Here is a 5,820-nt window from a genome sequence, read left to right on the forward strand (position 1 = left end):
CGATGTTGTGGCTATAAGGTTGGTATTCTGAATAGCTTGTTCCACCTCCACTTGCTTCGCACTGCATTACTGGGTGAACCTGTGAAGAACTAAGAAAACCATCAATTTTCTTATTCAAGAGTTCTACCTAATTAGAGAGCATGGTGACCAAATCGACGTTATAAACACCGGCTATTTTCGTTGGCTTTGTCCTCATGCTTTCCACTGATATTTATTCAATGACATCTCCTCTATGAACTCATACGCATCTTCAGGTGTTTTATTATTGATGGTTCCACCAGCAGCTGCGTCAACCATTTGCCGAGTCGAAGGATTCAAGCCATTATGGAATGTTTGAACCTGAAGCCAAAGCGGTAACCCATGGTGAGGGCACCTTCTCAAAAGGTCCTTGTATCTCTCCTATACATCGTAGAGTGTTTCTAAATCCATCTGCACAAAAGAAGAGATATCATTACGTAATTTAGCCGTTTTAGCCGGCGGAAAATATTTTAGTAAAATTTTTTCGGTCATTTGTTCCCAAGTAGTCATTGACCCTCATGGTAACGAGTCCAACCACTGTTTAGCTTTGTTCCTCAATGAGAAATGGAATAACTGAAGACGAATGGCATCGTCAGAAATTCCATTAATTTTAAATGTATCGCATAGTTCTAAAAAGTTTGCTAAGTGAGCGTTGGGATCTTCATCCTGCAAACCACCAAACTGAACAAATTGTTGTATCATTTGAATAGTGTTAGGTTTTAGTTCAAAAGTATTTGCCGCTATATCAGGTCTAACTATACTCGATTCAGTTCCTGTTAAAGAAGGTTTAGCATAATCATACATAGTGCATGGAGCAGGATTTTGATTAACCGCAATTGCAGGAGGTAGCTGATTGTCTTGGTTTTCATCCATCTCTTCGGTTGGGGGTTAAGTATCTTCTTCTTACTCGTTCTCTGTGTATCTTAGGCTTCGCCTTATTTCTCTTTGGTTTCTGCAGACTATGCGATCGATTTCTTCGTCAAAAAGTAGTGGTTCTGACCGGTTTCTTCTAGTCATAAACTATAAAAACCTGTCAGAAGAAAGAAAAAGAAAATTAGCAAATTAAAATAAAATTAAAAATAAAATTAGATTGCAAGAAAAATAAATGGCTAAAGTAATAAAAATTGAGTGTTCCTAATATTTTAGTTCCCCGGCAATGACGCCAAAAACTTGATCGCATGATTTCATGATAGGTTTTCAATATTTATAATTAATCGTTCTTGAAACTAACTGTTTTCGTGATGTAGGCAAGTATACCTATCGAACAGTAGTATAGTTTTAGCAAGACCGGATTGTCGAACCCAAAGGAACTAAAAGTACTAGTAATAATCGTCTTTTTATTATCTAGCCTAAGAATAAAGAGGTTTTTGTTTTAACTAACTACTTATCTAAACTAAGAATTCACAGAGAATGGAATTGGGGAATTTCTTTTCGGAAAATCGATCGAATGAAGATAATACCTAAGGAAAAATCCACCAAGACTGTACTTGTTATTCTGGCTCCTAATCGGACGATTTATTCATTTAACTTGTTTCGTAGAGATCTCTAAGTTATGTTATTATCCCCTATTCAAGACTAATAACGTCTAATCCCTAGATTGAATAATTGAGACCTTTCTCTAATTAAGACCCTAGGGTTGCATTAACTCGATCTATAGATCCCCTTATTAGGTTTCACCCTAATCCAGCAAAATCTTGTCACCCTATGTCTAGGCGCGTAATCAACTCCGCTTAATTATGACAAATGTACTCTTAGACAGGGTCTATTCCTCCTCTAAATAAGAGCTTATCTTGAATTAGTATCCTAGGATATCAAAACAAGAATTAAGAACACATAATTAAGAACAAGTTAAATATTTATTATACAATTCAGAAAATAATAACAAGATTCTTCTTAGGTTTCATTCCCCTTAGGTATTTAGGGGATTTAGTTCATAGCTAAAAAGGAAAACATCTCAGAATAATAAAGAATACAAAACATAAAGAAAACCTAAAACTCCTGAAGAGCAAATTTAGGAGAGATCTTCAGTCTTGATGGTGAATCCGGCTTCTGACATGGATCAATCGGCTTCCTTGGAGTAATTCCTTACTCCCTATTCTGTGCCTTCTTTTTCTTCCTCCTCTAGGGTGTATTTATAGGCTTTAGAATGCCTAAGAGCCCTCAAAATTAGCCTTTTCCAAATTGGACTCAACTTAGGCTCGGTAGGGACACACCCATGTGCGATTACTTCAGGCCGTGCTCGAGCCTGCCAAATTGACACGGCCGTGTGGTCTGCCTGTGTGAGGAGGTCCAGACCATGTTGATTTCATACTTTGGCCCGTTTCTCGTTCCTTTCGCTCTCCTATCCTCTCTTAAGTATAAAACATGAAATTAAAGCATTAGGAGCATCGAATTCACTAATTCTAATAGGAAATCATCCATAAAATGCATTAAACATAGGGTAAAAATATGTATAAATTACGGTTTGTCACTGACATGTTAAGTTTGAGGTGAATCAGGTTTGGATCGAGGTTAGGAGTTAGCTTGGCTTCTTAGGGAGATTAAAGCTTTGAGTAATAGGGCAAAGCCGTATACTTAATCCTTTTTATGTAAAGAAATTTATTTTTTAGTAAAGTTGTTCTAACAGAATTGAATTAGAGTTAATGCCTCTTTTTGCATTCATTTTATGCATCTGCATTGCATTTTTATCATATGCATTGCATTTCACAAAAGGACCCTAATTAATCAAAATTATGGCAGTTACCCAGGAATATCGTTACAGTACATGAGGAAAAACTGAAGTAATGAACCAAAGGTTGAAGAGATTAGAGTAAATACAAATACAGGTGCAAGAGCAATTAGCCAAAATTTAACAAGATATGAAGGATCAGATGCTAAAATTTCAAAGAAACATGATGAGCCAATTAACCCAGTTGCTAGCTGGAAGATTAGAAAAAGGAAAGAACCCAATGGTCAATTCTGAGGATGATAACGAGGACCCTACTGGTCATTCAAGTTTTACACCAACAAACACCCAAGCACAAACAAATGTGTATCGACAAAGGGTGTCTGTTAACATCAGATCCCAATGTCAGACTAATATCTCGGCACCTTTGAACTTTCCGGTGAGTTCAGGCTCTAGTCCGGGGAATAATCCAATCAATCCTGTTGTCCTTGATCTAGATAAACTGGCAAAAATAAAAAAGGCGAGAGTGGTGCCCCCAAAAAAATTTGAAGATCGTTACAAACAGAAAAGGTGAGAGTGGAGCTTCCAAATCAATACTTTAAAGGCCCCGAGGAAGAGCAAAAATAGATGGAATAATGCGAGTATGTATAACAAGGGCTATTCAAAGCCAATTACCATAAGCGAGCCAAGGACGGCAACTACTAGCCATCAGGTCCCCCCAAGGAAAGAATCTAATCCAAGACCAAACTCAGAAAAACTCCGGTTCACGCCCATCTCAATCACGTATAGAGAGTTGTATCAAAGTTTGTTTGATGCACATATAGTATCCCTTTTCTACCTAAAACCTATGCAGCCTCCGTTCCCCAAATGGTACGATGCGAACTTCTAATGCGAGTACCATACAGGAATCACAGGACACTCGATCGAAAACTGCACCGCATTCAAAAAGATAATCGAAAGACTCATCAAAATGGATATTGTAAAATTTGATGATCCATCTGGTGTAGAAAATTCGTTACCCAACCATGCTGATAAGGGGGTAAATGCGATAATTGAGAATACAAGAAAGAAAATCAAGATGAATATTGCAGAAGTGAAAACCCCGCTGATGGAGGTTTTGAAGAAAATGGTAGAAGGAGGATTAATAACATAAGATTTAGGGGAGAAACCCAGAGAAACAAGGAACTACTGCAAGTTTCATGATTAAGAGGGTCACGAGATTCAAAAGTGCAGTAAATTTAGAGCCTTGGTCCAAGGCCTGATGGATAAAAGAAACAAAAATTCTTTGAATATACTGAAAGCCCAGAAGGAATATCAGGGAATCTGAACATTAGCAACGTATCTAAAGAGGGAACTGGGAATAAAAATTTCCAAGCGTCTGCCCTTACATACTTAGGAGTGTTTTGAACAATGGGACTGTGGAAGAGATTCTGTAGTTTTTAGAGCTGATTCAAAGTAATGTTCAAAGCACGCTTGTTGCTTTAAGCAATAAGAATCTTTTTGTGGACTAGGCTCATGTCCAACATCTTTATTTTCAATGAAAAATGAATTTTTGTGTCTCACTCTGAGCAAATATTCTTTTATTCCTTCATTTCATTCATATTCATACCATGTAAATAATTATTCTTAGGTTTATTTGATCTTTGAATATTCCTTCGTACCTACAATAGGTCCCCATATATCAACTATATGAGCGACGCTGCTACTGACTTAGAATTTTCTTTTGAGCAAGATATGTGTCTAGAGGGATCTCAGAACTTTGAAGACGACAGAGATTGTAACCTATCCCTTGATTTGTTAAGGATGGTAGAACAAGATCTTACCTTACAAAGAGTCAGTGGACATTATGAGCCTAGGAGAAGAGAAAAGGGTGAAGATCGGAGCCTATATCACCACAGAGACAAAGCAAGACATCATTGAGTTATTCCAAGAATTCAAAGATGTTTTCGCATGATCGTATCGAGATATGCCTGGGCTACTAAGACGTGTGGATACTATTAAGGCTAAGAATATCTTAGAAGAGGTTCATAAGGGTGTCTGAAGAACACATGCTAATGGTTTAACAATGGCCGGGCAAATCATGAGGTTCGGGTACTGCTAGTCCACCATGGAAGAGGATTGCATCAGTTATACCAAGAAATGATGTAAGTGTCAAATTTATGGAGACAAGATTCATGTGCCTTCTTCATCTCTTCATGTTATGACTTCTCCATAGACTTTCTTTACGTGGGGCATGGATGTTATTGGACCAATCTCGTCAAAAGCTTCTAGCAGGCATCGATTCATCTTTGTGGTCATCGATTACTTCACGAAGTGGATGAAGGCTATTTCATATACCAATGTCACAAAGTCAATAGTTATCAAATTCCTAAAAAAAAAAAAGATCATGTGCCGATAGGCAATGCCAGAAAGGATCATATCTAACAATGTACTAAAATTGAACAACAACATGATATCCGAAGTTTGCAATTTGTTCAAGATCAAATGCCATATCACCCCGAAATGAACGGTACAGTAGAGGTAGTAAAAAAAATAAAACAAACAAAAAAATAAAAAAAGATCGTGGGGAAAATGACTGAAACTTGTAAAGATTGGCATGAAAAGTTACCGTTTACCCTCTATGCTTATCGAACGTTTGCCAGGACCTCAACCGGGGCAATTCCTTTCCCTTTGGAGCAGTTTTACCCATCAAAGTTGAGATTCCTTCCCTTCGAGTCTTGTCAGAGTTGAAGTTGGATGAAGCAGAATTGATCCAATCTCGATATGATCAGCTAAATTTGATCGAAGAAAAAAGGTTGACAGCTATCCGTTATGGTCAAATGTACCAAAAACGAATGATGCGAGCTTACAACAAAAAAGTTCACCCTAAAGAATTCCATGAGAGAGACCTAGTATCGAAAAAGATCCTTTCCATACAAAAGGACCTCAGAGGAAAGTGGATACCAAACTGGGAAGGGCATTATGTGGTAAAGAAGGCCTACTCTAGAGGAGCGTCGATGCTGACTAGGATGGATGGCAAGAACCTGCCTAATCCTATGAATTCAGATTCAGTCAAGAAGTACTTCACCTAAAAAGGGGGGAGGCCAATGCAAAAACCCGCAAAGGGCGCTTTGAGAGCTCAAAAAAAAAGTAGAGGC

The 5,820-nt window shown here is 37.8% G+C and overlaps 1 non-coding gene across 1 annotated transcript; it reads left to right on the top strand.

Moving 5' to 3' along the window:
* The first annotated feature begins 355 nt into the window (after window positions 1-355).
* Window positions 356-462, top strand: LOC121228644 (small nucleolar RNA R71). The gene has a single exon (XR_005926220.1). It is a non-coding gene; the product is annotated as a small nucleolar RNA R71 (small nucleolar RNA).
* The last annotated feature ends 5,358 nt before the right edge of the window (window positions 463-5,820 follow it).

Source organism: Gossypium hirsutum, chromosome A04, assembly GCF_007990345.1.
Source record: "Gossypium hirsutum isolate 1008001.06 chromosome A04, Gossypium_hirsutum_v2.1, whole genome shotgun sequence".
Taxonomy (NCBI): domain Eukaryota; kingdom Viridiplantae; phylum Streptophyta; class Magnoliopsida; order Malvales; family Malvaceae; genus Gossypium; species Gossypium hirsutum.